The following is a 14,798-nucleotide window of genomic DNA, read 5'->3' as shown; positions in this document are numbered from 1 at the left end:
CCCAGTGGCCAAACAAAAGGTTTACACAAAACATTACCCTGGTAGGCCGGGCATTTGCCTTCACTAGACCAGGGTTCAAATAGTACCTAACACAGGAACAAACACTCACCCAAACTCCTCCTTCTCACAAAGGAGCCTAACTGCCTTTTAATACACCTGTGGCTGGAGCCTAATTATTCATTAATTATTCAATCCATCCACATTCTCACATGGAGTTGGCAGGGAGAGACTAACTCCTTCCCTGCCACCTCAACACAACACATGTGTAGGGCCTCTGCCCTGTCACACTAGCACACTTTCTTTTTACTTTAGTCTACAGGCTGTTGTAAACAATACCGGTAGCACAAAGTAAATTATGCCACTGCATTCTCTGTACACATTACTGTACAATGCGGAAAAAATATATAATTTTTTACCATAGCCTATAGTACACAATTAACACAAAATAGATCATGGTGCCACATTAACATGATATGATTCTATACAGCACCTTACATATAATACATACATTTGATATATAATACATACATTTTACAGAAATACATCATTTTTAAATTTACATACATTTTTTTACAGTATGAAAGTGGCTGCAAGGAAAACCTATAGCCTATCTGCTAATTTTTTCTGTTGGTATGAATCAGACTTTCTTTTCTTTTCAAAAAGCAGTTAAAGACTTCAAATTGTAATTGTTCTAGTCCACATCATGGATTTTGAACCAGTGCAGTCCATCAGTGTTTCTGAACGCTTCTTACACTTTTCCAACCGATTAATCGCAGTTAGTTTAAACTCTGTAGAGCAGGGTTTCCCAACCCTGTGTCTGCTGGTTTTCATTCCAGCTGAGCTCTCAATTACTTAACTAGACTCTTAATTGAACTGATAATTTGCTTCATTAGACATTTCTAATTGTGTGCAGCTCTTAAACTTGCAGATTTCCAGTTAGCTATAACATTTTATAAGTAACTTGAACTCTGCAGCTGTTTAAGAGCTGAAAACAATTAAAAGATCTAATTAAGCAAATTATCTGATGTAGAATAAATTTTTTGTGATTATTACTAGGCTACTTGTATCTGTTATTCCTTATTGGTGGTCATACATTGTGTCCGGCATATCTGAATTAAAAAATGAGCTCAAGGTTCTATCTAAAAAGATGGTTGCGAAGAGGCCATAAAGAGGGTTTGAAATGAATCCACGTCAAAGCGTAGTCTGCTGACAATGAAAGTAAAGATCTGCCAGGTAAAATAATCCCTGAATTAATAATTGATTTAATATAAAAATGTAGAAATGTTATTGCTATTTAGTTTAAAAATAAACTTGTGGTATAAACAGAATATTGAATGATTGCTTGTGGTATATATATATATATATATATATATATATATATATATATATATATATATATACGTTTTTTTATTTGCCTTAGGAGGGTGTCCTTGCTTAAACCATGAGCTCCGACAGGGTGAATAAAAAACGTATATGACGAACTATCATTCAATATCCTCTCCATCTCTATCCCACCCCCATGTATAAGCTATCTGTTGTCCTTGGTTCACCTCCAAATAAGCTGTTGCTGTGCTGTTCTTTAATTAATGCTGCCGTGTTCTGCAGTGGCTTTAAATCAGCCCGAACAAGATACATTAACAATAATGTTTGTATAAATCTATTTAAATGCTTCTAAAGGTCTACACGTCTATAGACGGCCGGTAATAAATGTGATGCTTTTGTACATAATTGAAGATGGCTAGGAAGTATCACATTTATGGTTTGACTAATGAGGTTCTGTGATCTTAATGTCCTCCTGTATGCGCTGGAGGGTTTGGGTTTTATATGACCTGGGCTACTGATTCATTTAAACTGCTGGTCCAGGCCTATTTTCTTATTGTCTTCCTGAATTCCACAATTTGGAGGCACTAGGTGGAAAACAATCTGTGCCTTAAAGAGTAAGTAGTAGAGTCTGAAAAATATAGCGTTACCCATTCCCATGTGTTGCTACAACTGCTTAAATAATGTACCAGTAATTTTTATTTTTATTGTTAAAATCCTGACAACTTTTTACTCTGTAACTTTTCAAAGCTTTTTTTAAAATGGTCACTCTAGTCCACCTATAGTGTAAGGATTATTGCCCATATTGTCAAACAGGTAACACAGCAATAACAATCCATGGTACAGAACAGAAAAGCCAGAGGATTTTTTTTATTTTTATTGCTCTTCCTGAAGTGGCGCAAAAAGTGTGGGGGAGAGTCAGTAAGGGAGGCACGACTATGACTAAATACAGATGCAGTTCTGTAAAAAAAATAAAATATATATATATATATATATATAGTTAAAGGATAGACATGTTTAATAAATACATAAATGACAGCTAATTAGTCCAAGTCCAAGTTATTCCTGGATTTAATGTAAATCGTGTATTTTTTTCCTAGAACCAAAAAAGTTCTTCAAACTTTTAAAAAGTGTACATTTATTTGTCAATGTTTATTTGTCAATGTAATATGCTGAGTGTAAGGGCTGCTCTGCAGCATACAATACCAAATTAAACGCTTCAATGGGCGGGGGCTCATTTATCTTCAGATATACCTGGCAAAATAAATATTTATTTGGTGAAAACCCAGATTTATTTTTTCATATTTAATTGCTGAACGATAAAAAAAAGAGATTTAAGTTGTGTGTATTTTTTCACTGATTTATTTGTTAGAAATGTTAGATAAATGTTGACCTTCCATCCTTGTTGCTTCGTTGACTGGCCCACAACACCTTAAGAGCGCTCGGCCATGAGTCTGGCATCCCAGCATCAACCCCTTCCGTCCCCCACTCAGCTAAGCCCAGCTTACTTACCTTCCTTTACATCGATGTTGCTTTCTTTCTACCGAGCTTGAGGTCCCCAACCAGAATCTTTTCATCTCAACCAGAGACAGTTGCTGCTCCTCTCTGCTGCTTCAGATAAGTTCTTCACTATGGTTCGCAACTCTTGACCACTGTATCCGATGTCTCTGAGAAACCGGGTTGTGGAGTGTGCCACAAATCCTCGACAACCCACCTCCGCTGGATAAACCCAGACTCTCCATCCTCGCTGTTCCGCTTCAGCAGCTAGTTGAGCGTACTGAAGTTTCTTCCTTTCATACGCCTCATCCACAGCATCCTCCCATGGCACTGTTAACTCTACCAGGTGAACAAGGTGTGGTGATCAAGACCACAAGACAATATCAGGTTGAAGGTTAGTGGTGACAATCTCAGGTGGGAAAATAAGCCATTGACCAACATCTGCCAGTATTTTCCAGTTTCTAGCAACTTCCAGTTGTCCTAGACGAGTTTTGGTTTTAATACCCTTTCTTGGTGGTTGCTCCCCTGGATGGAGGAACATTGTTCTTTGTGTGTCTGGCATTGGTGATAACCTGTTGGTCATGCTGCGCTTGTATTTCAATGCTAAGGCTAAACGTCGCAGCACTTGGTCATGATGCCAAGTAAACCATCTTTGGCTAAGACCCACCTTACATCCTGTCAAAATGTGTCTTAATGTAGCTGGCGATGAACACAAAGGACACTGCAGATCCTCTCCTACCCATAGATTAAGGTTCTATGGTGATGGGAGAACATCATATGTTGACCTGATGAGGAAACTGATCCTGCTCTGTCCAGCCAATCTTGCATTGTTCCACACTCTCCCATCTTGTCCATTCTCCCTGCTTGACCTGGGAAACTGCCTTTACGCACCTCATCCTCTCCTCCTGCTTTTGCACCTCGTTGACTACCAGCTTCCTCCGTTGAGTTGGGGCTGCTTTGTGCCATGTAAGAGGAGCTGAACTGAGACCAAGACCTCCTCTTCCATGCTGTACTTGCCCCATGATATCACTGATAGGAAGGGCAGCCTTTGCATCTTCCACAGCTTCCTTTGCCACCCACGTTCTTCCAGTTTTCAACACAGGTGCTGCCTCCCTCACACATTTGTTGTGTGCCTCTACCAATGTCATTTCCAAATGAATCTTGGCGCAAACTCCTTGGTTAGAGCTGAGACTGGCACCTGTAGTATACCTTTACCATACAGTCCTACTCTGCTGAGGCAGAGTGGAACTCCTAACCATTTCTTGACGTATGAACTGATTAACGATTCCCACTTCTCTACTGTTGTCAAGGAAACCTCATACACATTGAATGGCCACAGAAGTCTTGGCAGTAGACCAAACTGAAATTTTGCCCGGTAAAACGCTGCTGTCTATGCTCTTCAGCCCTTGCACTGCTTATTGTCTCACTTCTCCCACACAAACTGTGTCCTTTAGGTTCCCTTCATACCACCTCCCAAGACTTTTCACAGGCTTCTCAGACACTGTTGGTGTTGCCTCACCATTAATGTAGAACCTCTTATCTACTACTTTACCTTTAATTATAGAGCTGCTCCTTGACTTAGTGGGGTTGAATTGCATTTGTGCCCATTCAATGTTATTGATTAGTTTGCCCAATAACCGATTAGTGCAGGCTACTGTTGTAGTCATGATTGTCATGTCATCCATGTGTGCTCTATTTGGTGGCAGTCATATTCCAGAAGCCAAGCGCTCTCCTCCCACTACCCATTGCCTACTTCCATTGCCATGGTAACAGCCAGTGGAGAAATGGGGCATCCTGCCTTTATTCCAATTTCTAGACATTGCCATGTAGTGGTGAATTCTGAAGTTGAAAAACAAAATTGCAAATCTCCGAAGTAGGCTTTCACTAAGTTTGTTATTTTCCCTTGTACACTGAAAAAAAATCAAATGCGGCCCAAAGAAGCTCATGTGGTACCGTATTCATTGGCTAAATCCAGGAATGTCACATGGAGCTCCTTCCTTGCCTTTTTAGCTGTTTGAATTTGCTGCCAGATCACACTGATGTATTCTAAGCATCCTGGTAAACCTGGAATACCAGCTTTCTGTACTGAAGTGTCAATGAAGCAGTTCTTCAATAGGTAAGCTGACAATCTCTGAGCAAGAATGTTTAAGATAATCCTGCCTTCCACGTTTAACAGGAAAATAGGGTGAAACTGACCGATACTTGTAGAATCGTTTTCTTTGGGTATAAAGACCCCACCTGCTCAGCACCACGCACTTGGTACAACCTGTTTTTCTCATGCTACTTTCATCAATTTGTACAGGATTCGTAGAACACCAGGGGCACTCTTGCACACTCTGTACGGAACTCCATTAAGCCCATGAGATGATGACGCCCTTGCCTTTTTCATAGCTTGCTCTACTCCTTTCCACTTAGGTGCACAGTCCTCCATTTGTTATTCTGGTGGATTGATAGGTGGGATGTCTGAAGGAATTGACATAGGCTCCTGCCTTTTTTAAGCTGTATGTGTTTCCTCGAGATATATCTCCAGCTCAGACTTAGTTGCTTTTCTCCCTTGATGAATCTTCAAACCCCTAACTGTTGTCACTTTGCTCCAGCCACAGACACAAACCTGGAGCTCCATGTCTTTGCTAACCTCAGATCTTGAGCTAGTCCTTTGCAAAGTACTCTCCATTCTCATACCTGTTTTCTTTTTAAGTCGAAAACCGTGTTGTCAAACCTTGAGTCATATTCCACCCCGGCTCTCCCAGACACTAGGGTTATTTTTCTCTTTAATTTCTTAGAAGCCTTGGCGGGTGTCTCCAGCATCCTGTTCCATTTGAAAACACAGAGCAAGATATTGCCAGCAAGGGTGGCTAACCCCTGCCAGCCCCAATGGGGTCTCTTTCCTCCTGTCAGCTGTCTCTCCAGGCTGTCACAAGGTCTTTCCCTCGTCGCCAGCTGCATTATTCACAGCAGAAATATGCGATTTACATTAAATCCGGAAAACAAACATCCATTAAAATATAAAGTTAAGTTCTAGCATTTTAATGTGTGTCAGTGGGGAGGAGGGAGGGAGGGAGGAGGAGGAGGAGGGCGCGGCATATAAAACGTTTACGCACCACTGATTAAGAGGACAGCTCTCAAACTCCAGTGCACTGGAGAGGCCATTTTGAAAAGAGCTTTGAAACAGACTTTAAAGTTATTAGTGTAAAAAGTTGTCAAGATGTTAACAACGAAAAGAAAAAATACAGGTACATTATTTAAACAGTTGTAGCAACACGTGGGGATGTATAAAGCTATATTTTTCAGAAATCCGCTACTTACTCTTTAAATGCCTTAACTTTGGATAATGGGAGATGGGTTAGTGGTTGGAGTATTGCCTTTTATAAAAAAACATGTTTACCACACTCTGAAAGGACACAAAGCATATACAAAGGATTATATTTTACATTTTACTGCAGCTACTGTTCATACCATATAGGAAAATAAACAACAACAGTTTTAAGGATAACATTCAATAGTTGCACATAGTATAATTGTTTTAGATGTTTGACCATGACTAAAATATAATTTTAGTGCTTGACATTTCCAACCAAATGCAGACTTAAAGTTAGAAACCGTGTCATTGGAATGCCATTTTCACACCAAGGTATTATGATGAATAAACTCTAGCAGAACCATTGGCAGACAACAGTAATGGCAACATGTTCATTTTGACAGTGGGCCAGCACACTGGTACTGATGATACTGTATACACCATGTAAAGGGGCTGTTGATTGTTCAAGGGAGTCACCTGTGTGCTGCACTCAATTCAAATGCGACCATTCTCTCCTGTCAGGAATTTTGGAAGTAAGCAAGTAAGCTTCTCCGATCAGTGAAAAAGGGCTTTGAGGGAACGAGATAGATTAAAAATCATATATACCAGTATGCCACCATCTAGCATACTAAATAAAACCACATGTATAATATCTACAGTCGCCTTTTTTGTGAGAGTGAATTCCTGTTTAGTCATTGGTTGAACTCACTGCCGGTTGACGGTTCGACCAAGTTTGATTGACAGATGACTTAATCAACCAAAGTCGTAAACAAACGTAAATTTAGCTACTCTCTTATAAAACATAAAAAAAACCCAAACAGATTGCAGCTCGTCCCTTTTTCATGAAAACCGGCTTCTTTCATATCTGTAGCCCTCTGGCTATGAAATGTATTAAATCGCTTGCTTGTAAAATATTTTAGAAAAACAAAGCAAAGCGATGAAACAGTTACCATTTATTTTAATACAGAAAAACAAATGAGTTGAATAAGGCTTTGTGTCTGTGGGCCTGTTAATGTTTCTTGTTCTCCCTGAAATGCTTGGTTGTGATGCATTCCCGAGGGATCTCTCTGCTGTAGCTTTGGCATGTGAAACTGAGGGCCGTCTGAATCTTCACGCATTAGATAGAATAGTCCAGCAGTATTAACCTTGTTGCACTAATCTTGTTGCACTAACCTAATTCCTCTGAAGAAAACCTGCCAATTTCACACCTCGCTTGGCAAGACAGTCTACAGGAGAAGAGCATGCATTCTCAAAGGGCTATCCTGTGTAATTGTTTTACAGAGATAACCTTGCTGCTTGCGGTACATGACTTTTCTTGCCAGATGAATTTCTCTGTTTCTCCAGACGAGTCCAGATAGGCATCCCTGGCTGGAGATATCCTCCACATGAGAAGATAGAAGGGGGTAGAACTAAAAAATGCCTCCCTCAGCAATTTCACCGCTCCAGAGATAAACATGCATGACTTTGTCTCTTCGGGATAACACTTTCACAGTGGGACCTGTCTAAACTGATTTTGTTTTTTTGCTTGCTTGAAGAGGTTTGCTTGTTTGGTTCACAGTCTCTCCCAGTAGTAAACCGGAGCTCAATAAGCCAGGTTTCCATCTGCAGATGAATTCATGCTTTGTGTGGCTGGACCCGCCCTGCTTGCATGCATGCTAGAATTACACCTTGATCCTTCAAATAAAAGCACCACAAGATAATAATGGAATATTATTTTGAATATGTATATTTTATCAAAAGTGTTCAATCCAGCAATTGAACAAAGTACAAATCAATGATCCACAGAGGTTTTTTTATTGCCATTTCTCATACAAATGTTGCATTCAGTTAGCTAGGCTTGCCAACAGACTCTTTAGAAAAGAGCATGGCTTTTCAAGCCACGTTGGAACAGTTTCCATGGCAAGCAGTACTCCTTGGACAAGAGCATGAGAGCATAAACAGGTCCCAACTTTGCCAATGAACTCCAGTTTAACATGCAGTTCCCAAACAGGTTATAAACTCTGGCTTAGATAAATTCCTCCTGAACTGAACATTTAAAATATAAAGGCATTCCTAAATTAAAGGATGGATCTTAGTGGATAAATAATTTCTGAACTAATTTGCCCAAGTGGTGTCTCCTCCCAATTTGTTTTAAGAAAACTGTTTAAAATAAAAAACAAATATTTCATGAACATCTCAATGTTTGTCTTATGTTTCCCCTAAAACTATTTCGATATCAGAAGGGAAGTTAAAAATAATTAGATAAATAATAGCTCTGCTCGTCACCAAAAAGTAATTGGCATACCAATGTAAACAGAACTTAAAGCTTAATCAAACAGAACAGTAAACAACTGCAGTGCTGAAGTCTGTATTAAATGAGAACTGTAGGAAATGTGTAAAATGCAGTAGTGCCTTGCTAACTCCTCAGCTAGCCAGTGTGGAGTGGGGGAGGGGTGGAAATAAGGGATGCATACGGTACAACATTAAATACATTCTATTCAGGTTTCAGCGGTCCTCTGCATCCTTTCTGTTTGCAGGATATGCAAGTTTAGCTGCTTTGAAGGAGCTTTTGTATGATATGCCAGCTTCTGAAGTGATAGCAGAACAAAGCCTAATGGTCATAGGTGTCTTTTAATATAAATGACTGATGAAGAGTTTGAGCTGAAAACAGCTACTATAATTTATTCAGTGCCTCTCTTTACCTTGCTTTTCACACACGATTCAGTGAAAACCAAGTGGTTATTGTTCAACACTCCCAATGGAGCTTTGCAAGCAGAATGTCAATAAGCATTTAAAAGTGATCAAAGCAGGGGGCAGTTGCTGCCCCAAAAGACATGAAGAAATGCGTTTTTATTACGTTTTTTTTTTTTTTTTTTAAAGAAAAAAATCTAATGTACTTTCTGTTGGGGAGTTCACATAGAAAATGAAGAGGCTGAGTGTCTATGTTTAATTATGATTTGATCTCATTGACTGATGATTTGCCTCGCATAGTGCACGAAAGCCACTCTTGAGCAGACGATAATCGTCATGGTAATATGGGTTGTCATATGCATCATTGCGTGTCTCTTTGACCTAGTAACAGCGTGAGAAACATGGTCTGAAAACCAGGACTTTAAAGGCACTTCATAGATTGTATGAGGTTACCAAGAATGTGCGCCACAATAACCCTAGTGCTTGTGTGTTAAAAAAAGAAAGAGCTAGATTATTGCATGTCTACATTAGGAACTACTTAAGAGACATTTTGTTTACTGGACTGACAAGGAGTGCTTTCCCCACATAGCAACCATAGAAAACAACCCTTTTCAGAAGTATGGAATACCACACCATAACATACCAAACACACTTGTATAGTGCAATTCATTCAAGGGGGCTCCACACATATGAAACTACTGATTAGAGACTGGGATTCAGCAATAAGTCTTTCATCTGACTTTATAAAATATAAAAGTAAGATGCTTACTCACATAACAATGTTATGTAATAATTTATAGGTGGGTGGAGTTTAAAATCAATCCGATACTTTATCTATGCTATTATTATTATTATTATTATTTATTTCTTAGTAGACGCCCTTATCCAGGGCGACTTACAATCGTAAGCAAATACATTTCAAGTGTTAACATATGTGTTGCATATCCTGCAGTATTTTCTAATCAAACTTGAAATATTTGCAAAATATATTTGTAGCAGGATACAAATAACCAAAACATAAGAACAAATAAACAGGCACAAGTGGCTTCACTGACCAAGGTCTTCAAAACACAGCATATTCATATATATACAGTGCCTTGCATAAGTATTCACCCCCCTTGGACTTTTCCACATTTTGTAGTGTTAAAACCTGGGCCATTCTAAGACATTCAGGTTCTTGTTTTTAAACCACTCCAGTGTAGCTTTGGCTGTGTGTTTAGGGTCATTGTCCTGCCGGAAGGTGAACCTCCGCCCCAGTCCCAGGTCTCTTGCAGACTGAAACAGGTTTTCCTCTAGAATTTCCCTGTATTTGGCTCCATCCATCTTGCCCTCAATCCTGACCAGTTTCCCAGTCCCTTCTGATGAAAAGCATCCCCATAACATGATGCTGCCACCACCATGCTTCAACATGGGGATGGTGTTCTCAGGGTGATGAGCAGTGTTGGCTCTGCGCCACACATAGCATTTTGCGCTAAGGCCAAAAAGTTCAATTTTGGTCTCATCAGACCAGAGAACCTTTTTCCACGTGTTTCCTGTGTCTCCCATATGCCTTTTGGCAAAATCCAAATGGGATTTGATATGGGTTTTTTTTCAGCAATGGCTTTCTTCTCGCCACTCTTCCATAAAGCCCAGCTTTGTGGAGCGTTCGGGTTATAGTTGTCCCATGGACGGTTTCTCCCATCTCAGCTGTGGATCTCTCCAGCTCCTTCAGAGTTACCATTGGCCTCTTGGTTGCTTCTCTGACTAATGCCCTCCTTACCTGGTCACTGAGTTTTTGTGGACAGCCTTCTCTAGGCAGAGTCGCGGTTGTGCCATATTCTTTCCATTTTTTAATAATGGATTTAACGGTGCTCCGGGGGATGTTCAAAGTTTGGGATATTTTTTTATAACCCAACCCTGATTGGTGCTTCTCCAGAACTTTATCCTGGACTTGTTTTGATAGCTCCTTGGTCTTCATGATGCTGTTTGTTTAGATATGCTCTCTAACAAACTCTGGGGCCTTCCAGAAACAGGTGTATTTAATCTGAGATCATGTGACACTTTAATTGCACACAGGTGGACTCCATTCAACTAATTATGTGACTTCTGAAGGCAATTGGTTGCACCAGAGCTTATTTAGGGGTGTCACAGCAAAGGGGGTGAATACTTATGCAATCTAGACTTTTCAGTTTTTTATTTGTAAATAATTTTGAAAAATATGTAGATTTTTTTCCCCACTTCGACATTATGGACTATTTTGTGTAGATCAGTGACAAAAAATCCTAAGTAAATCCATTTTAATTCCAGGTTGTAACACTACAAAATGTGGAAAAGTCCAAGGGGGGTGAATACTTATGCAAGTCACTATATATATATATATATATATATATATATATATATATACATACATATATATATATATATATATATATATATGCATGCATGCATGCATGCATGCATGCACGCACGCACGCACGCACGCACGCACGCACGCACGCATGCACGCACGCACGCACGCATGCACGCACACGATCCTCTCCAGCACCTTCCCCAAACAAATGATTTCTTCTTGCTTTTGTACATGTGGCTACTCCCCAATTAGCATCAATTAATTAATTGGGGAATGGCCACACCTGTGATTGCTGGCAGGGACAGATTTAACCCCATCCCTGCCAGCCTTACGGTCCCACACACACGCTCTTTCCATTAAGGGCTTTTTCCCTGCCACAATATTATAAATTATAATAAAATGCTAGATGAAGCAGAATTTTATTTTATTGACGCATTGTAACATTGTAGTGTGTGTGTGAGTGTATGTGTGTGCATGTGTTTATTTTTTATTTTTTATTTTTTAGAGGTTTGCTTTGGGTAAAGCATTCTAAAAAAATAAAAGAGGTCTAGAACTCTGTAGGTTTTGCGTAATCAGCAGTATCCGCAGCATACACCAGTAGTGACCCCCCCCATTAAGCATCATATAAGACCATTAAAAATGCAAGAACTGCTTAAGTGCCCGGCTCCCATTTATTGGAAAAGGATAATAATTGTTTCTCTGTAGTTCTTCTAACTACAGTGAAATACAATTCAGCACTCTACAGTACTGCTGACTGCAGTGAAATACAATTCAGCACTCTACAGTACTGCTGACTGCTGTGACCTACAATTCAGCACTCTACAGTACTGCTGACTGCAGTGAAATACAATTCAGCACTCTACAGTACTGCTGACTGCTGTGACCTACAATTCAGCACTCTACAGTACTGCTGACTGCAGTGAAATACAATTCAGAACTCTACAGTACTGCTGACTGCAGTGAAATACAATTCAGCACTCTACAGTACTGCTGACTGCAGTGACCTACAATTCAGCACTCTACAGTACTGCTGACTGCAGTGACATACAATTCAGCACTCTACAGTACTGCTGACTGCAGTGACCGACAATTCAGCACTCTACAGTCCTGCTGACTGCAGTGAAATACAATTCAGAACTCTACAGTACTGCTGACTGCAGTGACATACAATTCAGCACTCTACAGTACTGCTGACTGCAGTGACCTACAATTCAGCACTCTACAGTCCTGCTGACTGCAGTGAAATACAATTCAGAACTCTACAGTACTGCTGATTATTTGTTGTAAAGCGAGCAAAAGATTGCTGCACACATTAAACCACTGTTGTATATTAGATAGCTATAGGGCGGCAGGCAGAAAGATGGATTTATCCGTCATTATAGAGCTCTCTTGCATAGATAAATCTCAATTTCTTAATGAAAGCCTGTGCTTTTATATAGTGAGAATGAATTCATTTAGAAACGCATTCCTCTTAATTAGGTTTGCTTTTTTTGATAAAATCTTCATATTGAAAAACGATGCGAAGAAGTCAAGTGCTGAGCTGATAAGAGTGTGGATGAGTTGGAGCCTACACGCTCCTGAGTTAAAGCCGTAAAAGGTCATCAAAATCCAGATATATATTGTTTAACTGTCAACTGCAATGATCATTGGTGTCTAGCTCAAGAGTTTATATTTTCAAACATTATATTTTGCATCTTGCAGTTACTGTAAGCAGTGCCGATAGGGATTCACAATTGCAGTCTATTCAGCCAAAGTGGTTCTATTAAACATAAATAATTGCACAGGTCAGGCAGAACAGAGTTCCTCAAAAGGGTCAAGACATCTTCCACATGCTCTTGTAAACTGATACACAGCACATTCATCTGCTGCAGTTACTCCATGTAATTGTTTGGATGAGGCATGTAAAGCAGTGCAAGATGTTTAAATCTGTGACCAATTGAAATGCATTACAATTGTAATTGAATGATGTTGCATTTACTCTGGTGTAATAGTGATTGAAACAATATGATCTACAAAAACATAATACAGTACCAGCACCAAAAGATACATGGAAATACTGTAGTGATGTATTGTAATATAATGTTGTACTGTAGTGTAATATACTGTATATAATATACTGTAGTGTAATATACTGTATATAGTATACTGTGTTGCGTACCAGAATATTTCTTTGGATTTTTACTTGGTGCCACTTTGTAACCCGATATTCTATTTACACTTTTTTATTTTATTTTTTATTTTTATGAAAGGCAAATCTTTGGTTTGATTGTATTTTGGGGTTAAGTTTTAGTCTTTTAAAACTGACTTAAAAAAAAAAAAAAACTAGTGAAGTAAATTTTTGAAGATATGGTTCACAGTAATTAAGTGAAATCAGACAACCAGACTCAATGTTTGCTTCTAATGAGTTCACAGTTCCATCTGTTGGCAAGAGTTGTTTGTTTGATTGGGATTACCAAATGCTTTAATTACAGTGCGGTAGTGTCAAAACTGAATTTGAAACATACCTTGACTAAGTATGATATCTTTTTTGGACCATTTCTTTGTTAGTACTTGAAAAGCCAGACAAAATCGGTTTAAGGACGGGTTAATCAGGAATCATTTTAGTCTCACTTGCAGAAGTGGCAGACCCAATGATAAGCAATGGCACTATAGCTGTTGGGTAGCAAATGTTGCAGAGGTATCAGCTTCAGAGTTGAAGATGACTTTCATGAAATGTAAATCAAATAAGTTTTAACCTGAGTTAAAATCGGGCGATATTCTCTTCTAAGGAGTGGTACAATCAAATGATGGATTATTAAATGCATTTCTGTGCTCAGTAGAATTATAGTAATCCAGGCAAGTCGGGAAACAGACAAGTTTTCTGAAATAATGAGGTGTCCACATAATGAAGTGCACACACGTACATTTATAGTCCTCAATTTATTTAAAATGTATAAACCATTGCACTGAAATAACATAAATGTGTTCTCTGTACACATACATGATGTAAAAATATAAATCTGTACAGTAGGCCTATACAGTACAGTAGTAACATTAAATGAATGTCTAGCACACTTTCTTTTTACTTTAGCCTATAAGCTACTGGTAAAACCAATTAAATCATGCTGCTGCATTGTACACATTACTGTGCAGTGTGAAAATAATAAGAGAATAATTTAAATTGAACCAAATTGATTTTAGTGCATTTGTTTTTTTACCATAACATACTTTGTACACAATTAACACAAAATAGATCTTCCTTACATATACTACACACACTTTACATAAATAAATGCTTTTTAAATGTACACAGAAAATGTTACAGTATACGTGTGGCTGCAAGTAAAACACACAGCCTACCTGCTACTTTTATTTTCTGTTGATATGAGTCAGACTTTCTTTGCAATTAAAGACTTCACATTCAGAATATGGTAGTCCACATCTTGTGTTTCGAACCACTGGAGTCCATCTGTATCTCTGAAAGCCTCTTTTCCAACCGATCGATCGTAGTTTGTTTACACTGTGTAGAGTATGAGTTTATGTGCCTTCTATTAAGCATGTTCTTAATTTATTTTCGTCCTGTCTTTGGTGTCAGTATAACAGTGTGTCTCATTGGATCATGCAATTCACAGTGACCTAGCATCACACTTAATTGGATATTATTTTGGAACATACGTTGTGCCCGGCATTACCAAATGTAGGGCA

At 38.9% G+C, this 14,798-nt stretch overlaps 1 protein-coding gene across 11 annotated transcripts in view; it reads left to right on the top strand.

Moving 5' to 3' along the window:
• LOC117400387 (disintegrin and metalloproteinase domain-containing protein 22-like) overlaps nucleotides 1-14,798 on the top strand; it is a 110,495-nt gene that overhangs the window by 12,882 nt on the left and 82,815 nt on the right. The window lies entirely within an intron of this gene.

The sequence above is a fragment of the Acipenser ruthenus genome, chromosome 4 (assembly GCF_902713425.1).
Source record: "Acipenser ruthenus chromosome 4, fAciRut3.2 maternal haplotype, whole genome shotgun sequence".
In the NCBI taxonomy this organism is placed as follows: domain Eukaryota; kingdom Metazoa; phylum Chordata; class Actinopteri; order Acipenseriformes; family Acipenseridae; genus Acipenser; species Acipenser ruthenus.
This window is presented reverse-complemented; position numbering and strand designations above follow the sequence as displayed.